Source organism: Salmo salar, chromosome 19 (assembly GCF_965601325.2).
Source record: "Salmo salar chromosome 19, fSalSal1, whole genome shotgun sequence".
NCBI lineage: Eukaryota > Metazoa > Chordata > Actinopteri > Salmoniformes > Salmonidae > Salmo > Salmo salar.
The window spans coordinates 16,606,425-16,622,032 of record NC_138309.1 but is presented as its reverse complement, the minus strand read 5'-3'; the positions used below and the strand labels follow the sequence as shown (position 1 = coordinate 16,622,032).

Here is a 15,608-nt window from a genome sequence, read left to right as displayed (position 1 = left end):
GTACAGGTTAGCTGAGGTAATTGAGGTATTATGCACATGTAGGTAGAGGTAAAGTGACTATGTATAGATAATAAACATAGTAGCAGCAGCTTAATTGATTGTTCATTGATTGGAGAATGAGGCCTTGGCCTCTTGAATAAGCAACACAGTGGCTGAATGGCCCAATAATATTTATCTCTGGGGGGTTGGGTGCAGGGAGCCAATGACTCCTGACTGCTTGTTTTTGTCAATTCTGCTGGGGGTGGCCACAAGCAGGCCATCGTACACCTGCCAAAAAACAGAAAAATGCTTAGAGACATAAGACTTATACAGTGACTTTACATAGACTATAGCCACTACATAGCCTATGTCTGTCTGGAGCCAAAGGGGAGGCATCAATAATCTTGGTGCATGTAACAATAAGATTATATACGCATAGTACCTATTTGTTGTCTCAGGAACAAACAACCTCATTTTCAGGTGTTTCAGTGATATATGAAGTTTGTTTGAATAGTGTTAAAATTATTATTATTATTTTTTTAACAGACTGAGATAATCCAGCAAGCATTATTTTATTTTTACAAATTCTTCTTATTATGGTCACTGGTTGAAATGTACATTTATTTTCGTAGCCATCAAAGTATTCATTCGGTCCAGGCCAGCTACGAGCCTGCGTTTCTACAGGAAGCCCAAATCTGATCTTTTTTTCACGAATTGGTCTTTTGACCAATCAGATGAGATCTGAAAAAGATCAGAAGTGAAAAGACATGAAAAAAGACGTGATTGGTCAAAAGACCAATTAGTGGGGAAAAAATATCAGAATTGTGCTACCTGTGTAGACGCAGACGTAGTGACATAGTTGGGGCGGCGTCAGACGTCGCCGTCTGCTTTTGCTGCAGGGTGTCTTGCAACCAGAGAGGGAGAGGCAAAGCGAGAGGATTTACTCTGCCCAAAATCTGTTTACGTGAGATAAGCCCCTTTTTGTATGGATGTCTATCAGAAAGTGTCGAATTACTTGAGGCTTATTTGATTTAATATACGTTTAGTCATGTATAAGCTGTTACAAATGTACTGTTATAAGTGGATTCACGCGGCATTCCGTCAACGTTGAGAAAAACGACGTATTGTGCCTGTTGTTTATGCGGGTATCTGCCCTCCATTGGCTAGAACGGTCCCATCTGCTCTCTTCTGCCTTCAATCATTGAGGACATATATTTTCCATTGTTAGAGCGGTCACGCTGTTATCTTGTCAATATAATGCATGAATCATCAACTAGATTCAGCCACTGCCCGATTTTTTTTTCATGGTGCCGGAACCTAATTACTAATACTTCGTAGACTGGAAATTGACCACAAGAAGCACATAAATATATGACATTTGACTAAAGCATAATCACTTCAAACCTTGCTTACATTTGTATACGATCATATATATACTATATTATGCGTGGTAATACTTTGGAACAGATTTCGAAAATACATATGTTTTACAGTTTATGTCCAACAATAAAACATGTTGAGCGATGACTCGTGTGGACGGACTGGAGCTCCGACATCACATAAAATGACGTTTTTATTCAAAACGACTAATTTCAGGACCAAAGAATAGCCCGAAATTACACATTCGTTGGTTGCGGAAATCAGTCGTTATGGATAAAAACGTCCTTTTTATTAAAATAAAATATGTGTATGTGACGTTGGAGCTTCTTCAGTCCGCATACACAAATTGTCGCACAACTCCTTCATAAATCCTGGAGTTATCTACTACGGTGTATGCGAGAACCTGTCTGTGGCGAGAACCTGTCTGTGACGATAGACGGCAATCGTAGCTGGACGCTCAGCCTGAGAGGTTAATGCCTGGCTGTTTATCGAGAGAACATAGCTACAGGGAGTTTATAACACCGGGTTGGAGCTACAGGCACGGTAAGCCACCCAAACTTAGAGACGTTTGATGTCTGTCCTCTACAATTGTACATTTCTGCTTCAAGTTGAGCCTGCTTGTATTTCAGCTATCTAACATTAGCTAGGCTAGCTACGTTCCTCCAACTCAACTGACTTGAGATCTTTGCTTGAGGTAGTATAGGATCTTGTTTAGCGAACTAGATAGTAGCTAGCTAATTAACTGAGATACCAGATGAAGTAGTTTAACTAGATACCAAGTGATTGGTTACTACTAGCGAGCTGATACTAACGTTAGCTAGCTACAATATATTTGTTTAAAATGGCTAGCTAACTTTAGCTAACGTTAACTGGTAATGGACCGTGCTATCATCATCAGTAAGTAATGCCAGCAAAAGATGGCGGACACCTAACCAAGCTACGAGCTAGCTATCCGACTGCTGCTATGGCCTCGCTAAGTAGTTAGCTAGCTAGCTAACTTAACTGTGTCTGACCACTCGATTGTTTGTTTTTGTCCGTTGTGATCAGTGTGCCCGGTCTAATACACTCCCAAATAATTGCGAGACATGTAATGTTAACTAACTTAGCTAGCTGGTTAGCTAAAATACACGGAATCACCCAATATTACTCATGGTGATAAATGCCAACGTCCTTGCAATTTTACTAAAGATTAGCTAACGTTCATTTATCCCCAATTTATCTAGCTAACGTTTGCTAATTAACACCTTTACCATTTCATAAAACGAGTTACACTTGACTTGTAGCTAATAATGTTGTCGGTATTTTGTGTACTCTGGGTAACTTTTCATTGTTATTGCCCTAGATAACTCCATCTAGGGTTAAAGAAATAAAGCTAGCTAACGCTAGTTCCACGGTTGTTTTGTTGCAACACGAATTGAACTATTGATGTAATGTTATAGCTAACGTTACGTTTAACTCTGGCTAGTGTCCGTGATGATGTGGTTCTGCCAATGTGGCCTCGAAATTGCCATGGTACTTTACAGAGACTAACAACTAATCTGTTTGGACACTATTCTGAGAAAATATGATGATTTTCTAATAACATAGACACTTCCCTCATACGCCAATTTTTAGATCCTATAGATTTGTCTGCCTTCATTATTCTCTCATGTGTGTCTGTAGCCCTATTGAGGCCTAGGCTATTTGGAGACCAAGCCTGTGACTTGGGAGAGAATGAAACAAATAAGGCCTCCAGTTTTTTTTCTAAGTGCTCTTCCACACATATTGGTCTTTTGTGATTGCAGGCCTGAGGGTAGCATCCTCCCATTGACAGTAGTATTGTATGCTTTGGCTGTCGGTGTGAAGGCGTTAGTTACATGATGCTGTCACTTGAGCAGCGCCTTTGGCAGGGTCTATCCATAATGCTTATTTTGCCTCTGTTTCCCCCTCTGTTGTTGACCTTTCACAAGGAAACGGCTATGTGTGGGAATTCTTGAGTTGTCTCTTGCACCTGACTGTGTGAGGCTAGTGGCTCATGCCAAGGTAAATGAATGTTGCAAGTGTAAAAAGGCAATGCCCCTGTTTTTGGTAGATAAGTCTGGGTGGGTGTTGTAACGTCAGTTTGTCAATCATTCCTGTGTTTTAAAAATATCTATTTGTATAAGCTGAATGCAATCAGTGGAAATCTTGGTAAAATGGTTCATTGTTTTAGAGTGAAGTCAGTGTTTTGTGCTGGTGTGGTTGCAGGCGTCTAGCTAGCCTAATCTGTCTATTTGAAATGAAGACACCTCTAATGCATAAAGTCTGCCGCTCCTTGTAGGTCAATCACTTTAAATATGAATAAGATTTCAATTCCTTAGTGTTGGCTGTAATTTAGGCCTGCACAGTGCATGGAGCGAGGCTACTAGGCCTAGATCAGATATCTATATTCAGCCGCGGGCCAACTTTTTTTTCTTGAGTGGATTGTCGGGGGCCACCTAATTGGAATACTTGACCAGATTTCTTAAATTAACTTGAAACTGAGTTCCTGGTGTTTTTACAGCCTTATGTCCAACAATGAAAATTCATCAACAACAAAAAAATAAACATATACAGTTCCAGTCATTCCAGGGTTTTTCTTTTCTTTTTACTATTTTCTACCATTGTAGAATAATGACGACGTCAACTTTTGAATAACAATCATGTAGAAACCAAAAAAAAGTGTTGAACAAATCAAAATATATATTTGAGATTTTTCAAAGTAAATCAAATCAAATTTATTTATATAGCCCTTCGTACATCAGCTGATATCTCAAAGTGCTGTACAGAAACCCAGCCTAAAACCCCAAACAGCAAGCAATGCATGTGAAAGAAGCACGGTGGCTAGGAAAAACTCCCTAGGAAAAACTCCCTAGAAAGGCCAAAAACCTAGGAAGAAACCTAGAGAGGAACCAGGCTATGAGGGGTGGCCAGTCCTCTTCTGGCTATGCAGGGTGGATATTATAACAGAACATGGTCAAGATGTTAAAATGTTCATAAATGACCAGCATTGTCAAATAATAATAATCATAGTAGTTGTCGAGGGTGCAACAAGCACGTCCGGTGAACAGGTCAGGGTTCCATAGCCGCAGGCAGAACAGTTGAAACTGGAGCAGCGACACGGCCAGGTGGACTGGGGACAGCAAGGAGTCATCATGCCAGGTAGTCCTGAGGCATGGTCCTAGGGCTCAGGTCCTCCGAGAGAAAGAGAGAATTAGAGAGAGCATATTTAAATTCACACAGGACACCGGATAAGACAAGAGAAATACTCCAGATGTAACAGACTGACCCTAGCCCCCCCGACACATAAACTACTGCAGCATAAATACTGGAGGCTGAGACAGGAGGGATCAGAAGACACTGTGGCCCCATCCGATGATACCCCCGGACAGGGCCAAACAGGCAGGATATAACCCCACCCACTTTGCCAAAGCACAGCCCCCACACCACTAGAGGGATGTCTCCAACCACCAACTTACCGTCCTAAGACAAGGCCGAGTATAGCCCACAGCGATCTCCGCCATGGCACAACCCAAGGGGGGGCGCCAACCCAGACAGGAAGACCACGTCAGTGACGCACCCCTCCCATGGACGGCATGGAAGAACACCAGTAAGCCAGTGACTCAGCCCCTGTAAAAGGGTTAGAGGCAGAGAATCCCAGTGGAAAGAGGGGAACCGGCAAGGCAGAGACAGCAAGGGCGGTTCGTTGCTCCAGCCTTTCCGTTCACCTTCACACTCCTGGGCCAGACTATACTTAATCATAGGACCTACTGAAGAGATAAGTCTTCAGTAAAGACTTAAAGGTTGAGACTGAGTCTGCGTCTCTCACATTGGTAGGCAGACCATTCCATAAAAATGGAGCTCTATAGGAGAAAGCCCTACCTCCAGCCGTTTGCTTAGAAATTCTAGGGACAATTAGGAGGCCTGCGTCTTGTGACCGTAGCGTACGTGTAGGTATGTACGGCAGGACCAAATCGGAAAGATGGGTAGGAGCAAGCCCATGTAATGCGTTGTAGGTTAGCAGTAAAACCTTGAAATCAGCCCTTGCCTTAACAGGAAGCCAGTGTAGGGAGGCTAGCACTGGCGTAATATGATCAATTTTTTTTGGTCTAGTCAGGATTCTAGCAGCCGTATTTAGCACTAACTGAAGTTTGTTTAGTGCTTTATCCGGGTAGCCGGAAAGTAGAGCATTGCAGTAGTCCAGCCTAGAAGTAACAAAAGCATGGAATAATTTTTCTGCGTCATTTTTGGACAGAAAGTTTCTGATTTTTGCAATGTTACGTAGATGGGGAAAAAAAGCTGTCCTTGAAACAGTCTTGATATGTTCTTCAAAAGAGAGATCAGGGTCCAGAGTAACGCCGAGGTCCTTCACAGTTTTATTTGAGACGACTGTACAACCATCCAGATTAATTGTCAGATTCAACAGAAGATCTTTTTGTTTCTTGGGACCTAGAACAAGCATCTCTGTTTTGTCCGAGTTTAACCTCTCTGGGCTAGGCGGGACGAATTCGTCCCACCTACGTAACAGCCAGTTGAAGCCTGTGGCGCGATTTTCAAAACCTTAAAAATCCTATTACTTCAATTTCTCAAACATATGACTATTTTACAGCTATTTAAAGACAAGACTCTCGTTAATCTAACCACACTGTCCGATTTCAAAAAGGCTTTACAACGAAAGCAAAACATTAGATTATGTCAGCAGAGTACCAAGCCAGAAATAATCAGACACCCATTTTTCAAGCTAGCATATAATGTCACAAAAACCCAGAAGACAGCTAAATGCAGCACTAACCTTTGATGATCTTCATCAGATGACAACCCTAGGACATTATGTTATACAATACATGCATGTTTTGTTCAAGTTCATATTTATATCAAAAACCAGCTTTTTACATTAGCATGTGACGTTCAGAACTAGCATACCCCCCGCAAACTTCCGGGGAATTCGCTAACATTTTACTAAATTACTCACGATAAACGTTCACAAAAAGCATAACAATTATTTTAAGAATTATAGATACAGACCTCCTCTATGCACTCGATATGTCCGCTTTTAAAATAGCTTTTTGGTGAAAGCACATTTTGCAATATTCTAAGTACATAGCCCAGGCATCACGGGCTAGCTATTTAGACACCCGGCAAGTTTAGCACTCACCATAATCATATTTACTATTATAAAAGTTTGATTACCTTTTGTTGTCTTCGTCAGAATACACACCCAGGACTGCTACTTCAATAACAAATGTTGGTTTGGTCCAAAATAATCCATCGTTATATCCGAATAGCGGCGTTTTGTTCGTGCGTCCCAGACACTATCTGAAATGGTAAATCAGGGTCGTGCGCATGGCGCAATTCGTGACAAAAAAAATCTAAATATTCCATTACCGTACTTCGAAGCATGTCAACTGCTGTTTTAAAATCCATTTTTATGCCATTTTTCTCGTAAAAAAGCGATAATATTCCGACCGGGAATGTCCATTTAGCTAAACAGAGGAAAGTAAACAAGGCTTTCGGTCGACGCGGGCACGAGCCTGAGTCTCACAGTACTGTAACCAGCCACTACCCAAACGCGCTACTTTTTTTCAGCCAGAGCCTGCAAAGCCACGATTCAGCTTTTTACCGCCTTCTGAGACCCTATGGCAGCCGTAGGAAGTGTCACGGGAGAGCTAAGATCCTCACTCTTCAATAAACAGAGACAAGAAGAACGACACCTTGTCAGACAGGCCACTTCCTGAATGAAACCTTCTCACATTTTTGCCTGCCAAATGAGTTCTGTTATACTCACAGACACCATTCAAACAGTTTTAGAAACTTTAGGGTGTTTTCTATCCATATGTAATAAGTATATGCATATTCTAGTTACTGGGTAGGAGTGGTAACCAGATTAAGTCGGGTACATTTTTTATCCGGCGGTGTAAATACTGCCCCCTAGCCCTAACAGGTTAAAAGTAGAACGTTTGCAGCTATCCACTTCTTTATGTCTGCAACACAGGCTTCTAGCGAGGGCAATTTTGGGGCTTCACCATGTTTCATTGAAATGTACAGCTGTGTGTCGTCCGCATAGCAGTGAAATTTAACATGTTTTCGAATGACATCCCCAAGAGGTAAAATATATAGTGAAAACAATAGTGGTCCTAAAACGGAACCTTGAGGAACACCGAAATTTACAATTGATTTGTCAGAGGACAAACCATTCACAGAGACAAACTGATATCTTTCCGACAGATAAGATCTAAACCAGGCCAGAACTTGTCCATGTAGACCAATTTGGGTTTCCAATCTCTCCAAAAGAATGTGGTGATCGATGGTATCAAAAGCGGCACTAAGATCTAGGAGCACGAGGACAGATGCAGAGCCTCGGTCTGACGTCATTAAAAGGTCATTTACCACCTTCACAAGTGCAGTCTCAGTGCTATGATGGGGTCTAAAACCAGACTGAAGCGTTTCGTATACATTGTTTGTCTTCAGGAAGGCAGTGAGTTGCTGTGCAACAGCTTTTTCTAAAATTTGAGAGGAATGGAAGATTCGATATAGGCCGATAGTTTTTTATAATTTCTGGGTCAAGATTCTGCTTTTTCAAGAGAGGCTTTATTACTGCCACTTTTAGTGAGCTTGGTACACATCCGGTGGATAGAGAGCCGTTTATTATGTTCAACATAGGAGGGCCAAGCACAGGAAGCAGCTCTTTCAGTAGTTTAGTTGGAATAGGGTCCAGTATGCAGCTTGAGGGTTTGGAGGCCATGATTATTTTCATCATTGTGTCAAGAGATATAGTACTAAAACACTTTAGTATCTCCCTTGATCCTAGGTCCTGGCAGAGTTGTGTAGACTCAGGACAATGGAGCTTTGGAGGAATACCCAGATTTAAAGAGGAGTCCGTAATTTGCTTTCTAATGATCATGATCTTTTCCTCAAAGAAGTTCATAAATTTATTACTGCTGAAGTGAAAGCCATCCTCCATTTGCGAAGGCTGCTTTTTAGTTAGCTTTGCGACAGTATCAAAAAGAAATTTCGGATTGTTCTTATTTTCCTCAATTAAGTTGGAAAAATAGGATGATCGAGCAGCAGTGAGGGCTCTTCGATACTGCACGGTACTGTCTTTCCAAGCTAGTCGGAAGACTTCCAGTTTGGTGTGGCGCCATTTCCATTCCAATTTTCTGGAAGCTTGCTTCAGAGCTCGTGTATTTTCTGTATACCAGGGAGCTAGTTTCTTATGACAGATGTTTTTAATTTTTAGGGGTGCAACTGCATCTAGGGTATTGCGCAAGGTTAAGTTGAGTTCCTCGGTTAGGTGGTTAACTGATTTTTGTCCTCTGACGTCCTTGGGTAGGCAGAGGGAGTCTGGAAGGGCATCAAGGAATCTTTGGGTTGTCTGAGAATTTATAGCACGACTTTTAATGCTCCTTGGTTGGGGTCTGAGCAGATTATTTGTTGCGATTGCAAACGCATTATAATGGTGGTCCGATAATCCAGGATTATGAGGAAAAACATTAAGATCCACAACATTTATTCCATGGGACAAAACTAGGTCCATAGTATGACTGTGGCAGTGAGTAGGTCCAGAGACATGTTGGACAAAACCCACTGAGTCGATGATGGCTCCGAAAGCCTTTTGGAGTGGGTCTGTGGACTTTTCCATGTGAATGTTAAAGTCACCAAAAATTTGAATATTATCTGCTATGACTACAAGATCCGATAGGAACTCAGTGAGGAACACTGCATATGGCCCAGGAGGCCTGTAAACAGTAGCTATATAAAAAGTGAGTGAGTAGGCTGCATAGATTTCATGACTAGAAGCTCAAAAGACGAAAACGTCTTTTTTTTTTTTTTTTTTTGTAAATTGAAATTTGCTATCGTAAATGTTAGCAACACCTCCGCCTTTGCCGGATGCACGGGGGGTATGGTCACTAGTGTAACCAGGGGGTGAGGCCTCATTTAACACAGTAAATTCATCAGGCTTAAGCCATGTTTCAGTCAGGCCAATCACATCAAGATTATGATCAGTGATTAGTTCATTGACTATAACTGCCTTGGAAGTGAGGGATCTAACATTAAGTAACCCAATTTTGAGATGTGAGGTATCACAATCTCTTTCAATAATGGCAGGAATGGAGGAGGTCTTTATACTAGTGAGATTGCTAAAGCGAACACCGCCATTTTTAATTTTGCCCAACCTAGATCGAGGCACAGACACGGTCTCAATGGGGAAAGCTGAGCTGACTACGCTGACTGTGCTAGTGGCAGACTCCACTAAGCTTCATTGTGGAGCTAGAGGAGTTAGAGCCCTATCTATGTTCGTAGATAAGATGAGAGCACCCCTCCAGCTAGGATGGAGTCCGTCACTCCTCAACAGGCCAGGCTTGGTCCTGTTTGTGGGTGAGTCCCAGAAAGAGGGCCAATTATCTACAAATTCTATCTTTTGGGAGGGGCAGAAAACAGTTTTCAACCAGCGATTGCGTTGTGAGACTCTGCTGTAGAGCTCATCACTCCCCCTAACTGGGAGGGGGCAAGAGACAATTAATCGATGCCGACACATCTTTCTAGCTGATTTACACGCTGAAGCTATGTTGCGCTTGGTGACCTCTGACTGTTTCATCCTAACATCCACGTCGGCACCAACGATAACAATATCTCTATACTCTCTACACTCGCCAGTTTTAGCTTTAGCCAGCACCGTCTTTAGATTAGCCTTAACGCCGGTAGCCCTGCCCCCTGGTAAACAGTGTATGATCGCTGGATGATTCGTTTTAAGTCTAATACTGCGGGTAATGGAGTCGCCAATGACTAGGGTTTTCAATTTGTCAGAGCTAATGGTGGGAGCCGTCGGCGTCTCAGACCCCACAACGGGAGGAGTAGAGACCAGAGAAGTCTCGGCCTCCGACTCGCTTAATGGGGAGAACCGGTTGAAAGTTTCTGTCGGCTGAATAAGCGACACCGGTTGAGCATTCCTACAGCGTTTCCCTCCAGAAGCCATGAGAAAGTTGTCCGGCTGCGGGGACCGTGCGAGGGGGGTTTATACTAACGTTACTATCTGTACTTACTGGTGGCACAGACGCTGTTTCATCCTTTCCTACACTGAAATTGCCCTTGCCTAACGATTGCGTCTGAAGCTGGGCTTGCAGCACAGCTATCCTTGCCGTAAGGCGATCGTTCTCCTGTATATTATAAGTACAACGACTGCAATTAGAAGGCATCATGTTAATGTTACTTAGCTTCGGGTGTTTGAAGTCCTGACGAACCATGTCCAGATAAAACCTCCGGGGTGAAAAAGTTGAATGAAAAAAGTAAAAACCGTCAGGTAGCAAAGTAAGATCGGCAACAAAACGCACAGCAGCGTAAACAAGTCTGCAAGTTGTGACCGGAAACCGAGTAACCACCCTTTGCCTTGACAGCTTTGCACACTCTTGGCATTCTCTCAACCAGCTTCATGAGGTAGTCACCTGGAATGCATTTCAATTAATAGGTATGCCTTGTTAATTTGTGATATTTCTTTCCTTAATGCGTTTGAGCCTATCAGTTGTGTTGTGACATGGTAGGGGTGGTATACAGAAGGTTGCCCTATTTGGTTAAAGACCAAGTCCATAGTATGGCAAGTAGAGGTCGACCGATTACTCGGAATGGCCGATTAATTGGGGCCGCTTTTCAAGTTTTCGTAATCTGTATTTTTGGCCACCGATTTGCCTATTTTTATTTGTATATTTTTTTTTATTTATTTTTTTAAATTATTTGTAAATTATTTTGAAAAACGTATTTTGTTTTTTTACACCTTTTTATTTAACTAGGCAAGTCAGATTAACCTGTTAGGGCTAGGGGGCAGTATTGACACGGCTGGATAAAAAACATACCCGATTTAATCTGGTTACCACTCCTACCCAGTAACTAGAATATGCATATACTTATTACATATGGATAGAAAACACCCTACATTTTCTAAAACTGTTTGAATGGTGTCTGTGAGTATAACAGAACTCAAATGGCAGGTCAAAACCTGAGAGATTCCTTTACAGGAAGTGGCCTGTCTGACCATTTCTTGAACTTGTTTTCCATCTCTATCATTTACTAAGGATCTCTGCTCTAACGTGACACTTCCAACGTCGTCCATAGGCGCTCAGAGCCCGGGAAAAAACAGAATGTCGTCATTCCAGCCCCAGGCTGAAACACATTATCGCCTTTCTCAAGTGGCCGATCAAGGGACACTGGCTTTATGCGGGTGACCCCGACCGCCCCCGCCTTTGGGATTTTTTCCTCTGTTTGCCGAAAAGGAGATTCCCTGTCGGAATATTATCGCTTTTCTACGAGAAAAATGTCGTAAAAATTGATTTTAAACAGCGGTTGACATGCTTCGAGGTACGGTAATGGAATACTTAGAATTTTATTGTCACGAATTGCGCCATGCGCGTGACACTTCTTTACTATTTCGGTTAGTGTCTGGAACGCACGAACAAAACGCCGCTATTCGGATATAACGATGGATTATTTTGGACCAAACCAACATTTTGTTATTGAAGTAGCAGTCCTGGGTGTGTATTCTGACGAAGACAACAAAAGGTAATCAAACTTTTATAATAGTAAATATGATTATGGTGAGTGCTAAACTTGCCGGGTGTCTAAATAGCGAGCCCGTGATGCCTGGGCTATGTACTTAGAATATTGCAAAATGTGCTTTCACCAAAAAGCTATTTTAAAAGCGGACATATCGAGTGCATAGAGGAGGTCTGTATCTATAATTCTTAAAATAATTGTTATGCTTTTTGTGAACGTTTATCGTGAGTAATTTAGTAAAATGTTAGCGAATTCCCCGGAAGTTTGCGGGGGGTATGCTAGTTCTGAACGTCACATGCTAATGTAAAAAGCTGGTTTTTGATATAAATATGAACTTGATTGAACAAAACATGCATGTATTGTATAACATAATGTCCTAGGGTTGTCATCTGATGAAGATCATCAAAGGTGAGTGCTGCATTTAGCTGTCTTCTGGGTTTTGGTGACATTATATGCTGGCTTGAAAAATGGGTGTCTGATTATTTCTGGCTTGGTACTCTGCTGACATAATCTAATGTTTTGCTTTCGTTGTAAAGCCTTTTTGAAATCGGACAGTGTGGTTAGATTAACGAGAGTCTTGTCTTTAAATGGCTGTAAAATAGTCATATGTTTGAGAAATTGAAGTAATAGGATTTTTAAGGTTTTGAAAATCGCGCCACAGGATAGCAGTGGCTGTTACGTAGGTGGGACGAATTCGTCCCGCCTAGCCTAGAGAGGTTAAGAACACATTCTTATTTTCAATGACGGCGTAGGAACGGGGGTTAACTGCCTTGTTCAGGGGGGATTCGTTTTTGCAACCTTCCGGTTACATTTACATTTAAGTCATTTAGCAGACGCTCTTATCCAGAGCGACTTTCAAATTATTCCAACGCTCTAACCACCTGCCTTACATTGCACTCCACGAGGAGCCTGCATGGCAGGCTGACTACCTGTTACAAGAGGGCAGCAAGAAGCCAAGGTAAGTTGCTAGCTAGCATTAAACTTATAAAAATCAATCAAGCTTCACATAATCACTAGTTAACTACACATGGTTGATGATATTACTAGTTTATCTAGCGTGTCCTGCGTTGCATATAATCAATGTGGTGTCTGTTAATTTCTCATCGAATCACAGCCTACTTCGACAAACGGTGATTTAGCAAGCGCATTTGCACCAATGTACCTAATCATAAACATCAATGCCTTTCTTAAAATCAATACACAAGTATATATTTTTAAACCTGCATATTTAGTTACTATTGCCTGCAAACATGAAATTGTGTCACTGCTCTTGCGTTCATTGCCTGGCTCGTTGCAAACTAATTTGCCAGAATTTTACGCAATTATGACATAACATTGAAGGTTGTGCAATGTAACAGGAATATTTAGACTTAGGGATGCCACCCGTTAGATAAAATACGGACCGGTTCCGTATTTCACTGAAAGAAAAAAATGTTTTGTTTTTGAGATTATAGTTTCCGGATTCGACCATATTAATGACCTAAGGCTCGTATTTGTGTGTTTTATATTATAATTACGTCTATGATTTGATAGCGCAGTCTGCCTGAGCGGTGGTAGGCACCAGCAGGCTCGTAAGCATTCATTCAAACAGCACTTTACTTCATTTTGCCAGCAGCCCTTTGCAATGCATTGCGCTGTTTATGACTTCAAGCCTGTCAACTCCCAAGATTAGGCTGGTGTAACCGATGTGAAATGGCTAGCTAGTTAGCGGGTGTGCGCTAATAGCGTTTCAAACGTCACTCGCTCTGAGACTTGGAGTAGTTTTTCCCCTTGCTCTGCATGGGTAACGCTGCTTCGAGGGTGGCTGTTATTGATGTGTTCCTGGTTTGAGCCCAGGTAAGAGCGAGGAGAGGGACGGAAGCTATACTGTTACACTGGCAATACTAAAGTGCCTATAAGAACATCCAATAGTCAAAGGTATATGAAATACAAATGGTATAGAGAAATAGTCCTATAATAACCTCAACCTAAAACGTCTTACCTGGGAATATTGAAGACTCATGTTAAAAGGAACCACCAGCTTTCATATGTTCTCCTGTTCTGAGCAAGGCACTTAAACGTTAGCTTTCTTACATGGCACATATAGCACTTTTACTTTCTTCTCCAACACTTTGTTTTTGCATTATTTAAACCAAATTGAACATGTTTCATTATTTATTTGCGGCTAAATTGATTTTATTGATGTATTATATTAAGATAAATTAAGTGTTCATTCAGTATTGTTGTAATTGTCATTATTACAAAAAAAAAAAAAAAACGGCAGATTTAATCGGTATCGGCTTTTTTGGTCCTCCAATAATCGGTATTGGCGTTGAAAAATCATAATCGGTCGACCTCTAATGGCAAGAACAGCTCAAATAAGAAAAGAGAAACGACAGTCCATTACTTTCAGACATGAAGGTCAGTCAATCTGGAAAATGTCTTGAACTTTGTGCAGTTGCAAAAACCATCAAGCGCAATGATGAAACTGGCTCTCTTGATCACCACCACAGGAAAGGAAGAACCAGAGTTACCTCTGCTGCAGAGGATACGCTCATTGGAGTTATCAGCCTCAGAAATTGCATCCCAAATAAATCTCTCTTACTTGACCTCTGAAACATCTCAACATCAACTGTTCAGAGGAGGCTGTGTGATTCAGGCCTTCATGTTCGAATTGCTGCAAAGAAACCACTTCTACAGGACGCCAATAAGAAGACTTGCTTGAGCCAAGAAACATGAGCAATAGACATTAGACCGGTGGAAATCTGTCCTTTGGTCTGCTGAGTCCAAATTCCAACCATCTTGTCTTTTTGAGACGCAGAGTAGGTGAACGGATGATATCCGCATGTGTGGTTCCCACTGTGAAGCATGGAGGAGGTGTGAGGGTTCTTTGCTGGTGACACTGTTGGTGATATATTTAGAATTCAAGGCACACTTAACCAGCATGGCTACCACAGCATTCTGCTGTGATACGCCATCCCATATGATTTGCGCTTGGTGGGACTATCATTTGTTTTTCAACAAGACAATGACCCAACATACCTTCAGGCTGTGTAAGGGCTATTTGACCAAGGAGAGGGATGGAGTGCTGCATCAGAAGGCTTGGCCTCCACAATCACTCGACTTTAACCCAATTGAGATGGTTTGGGATGAGTTGGACAGCAGAGTGAAGGAAAAAGCAGCCAACAAGTGCTCAGCATATGTGGAACTCCTTAACCTCTGGGCTAGGTGGGACGCCCACCTACTCAACAGCCAGTTGAATCCTGTGGCGCGTTATTCAAATCCTTAGATATGCTATTACTTCAATTTTTCAAAAATATGACTATTTTACACCATTTTAAAGACAAGACTCTCGTTAATCTAACCACACTGTCCGATTTCAAAAAGGCTTTACAACGAAAGAAAAACATTAGATTATGTCAGCAGAGTACCCAGCCAGAAATAATCAGACACCCATTTTTCAAGCTAGCATATAATGTCACATAAACCCAAACCACAGCTAAATGTAGCACTAACCTTTGATCTTCATCAGATGACAACCCTAGGACATTGTTATACAATACATGCATGTTTTGTTCAATCAAGTTCGTATTTATATCAAAACCAGCTTTTTACATTAGCATGTGACTAGCATTCCCACCGAACACTGCCGGTGAATTTACTAAATTACTCACGATAAACGTTCACAAAAATAATGACAATTATTTTAAGAATTATAGATACAGAACTCC

The 15,608-nt window shown here is 41.7% G+C and overlaps 1 protein-coding gene across 3 annotated transcripts in view; it reads left to right on the top strand.

Moving 5' to 3' along the window:
• Positions 1-875: 875 nt before the first annotated feature.
• The window catches only part of wwp1 (WW domain containing E3 ubiquitin protein ligase 1), a 71,032-nt gene continuing 56,299 nt past the window's right edge, over positions 876-15,608 (top strand). For 2 of the 3 annotated variants that reach the window (XM_082965649.1, XM_014157443.3), the window contains exon 1: positions 1,595-1,902. The gene's annotated coding sequence lies outside the window, so the exon portion shown is untranslated. Of the gene's footprint in view, positions 944-1,594; positions 1,903-15,608 lie in introns of those variants that run through there. The other variant, XM_014157445.3, reaches the window with a different exon arrangement.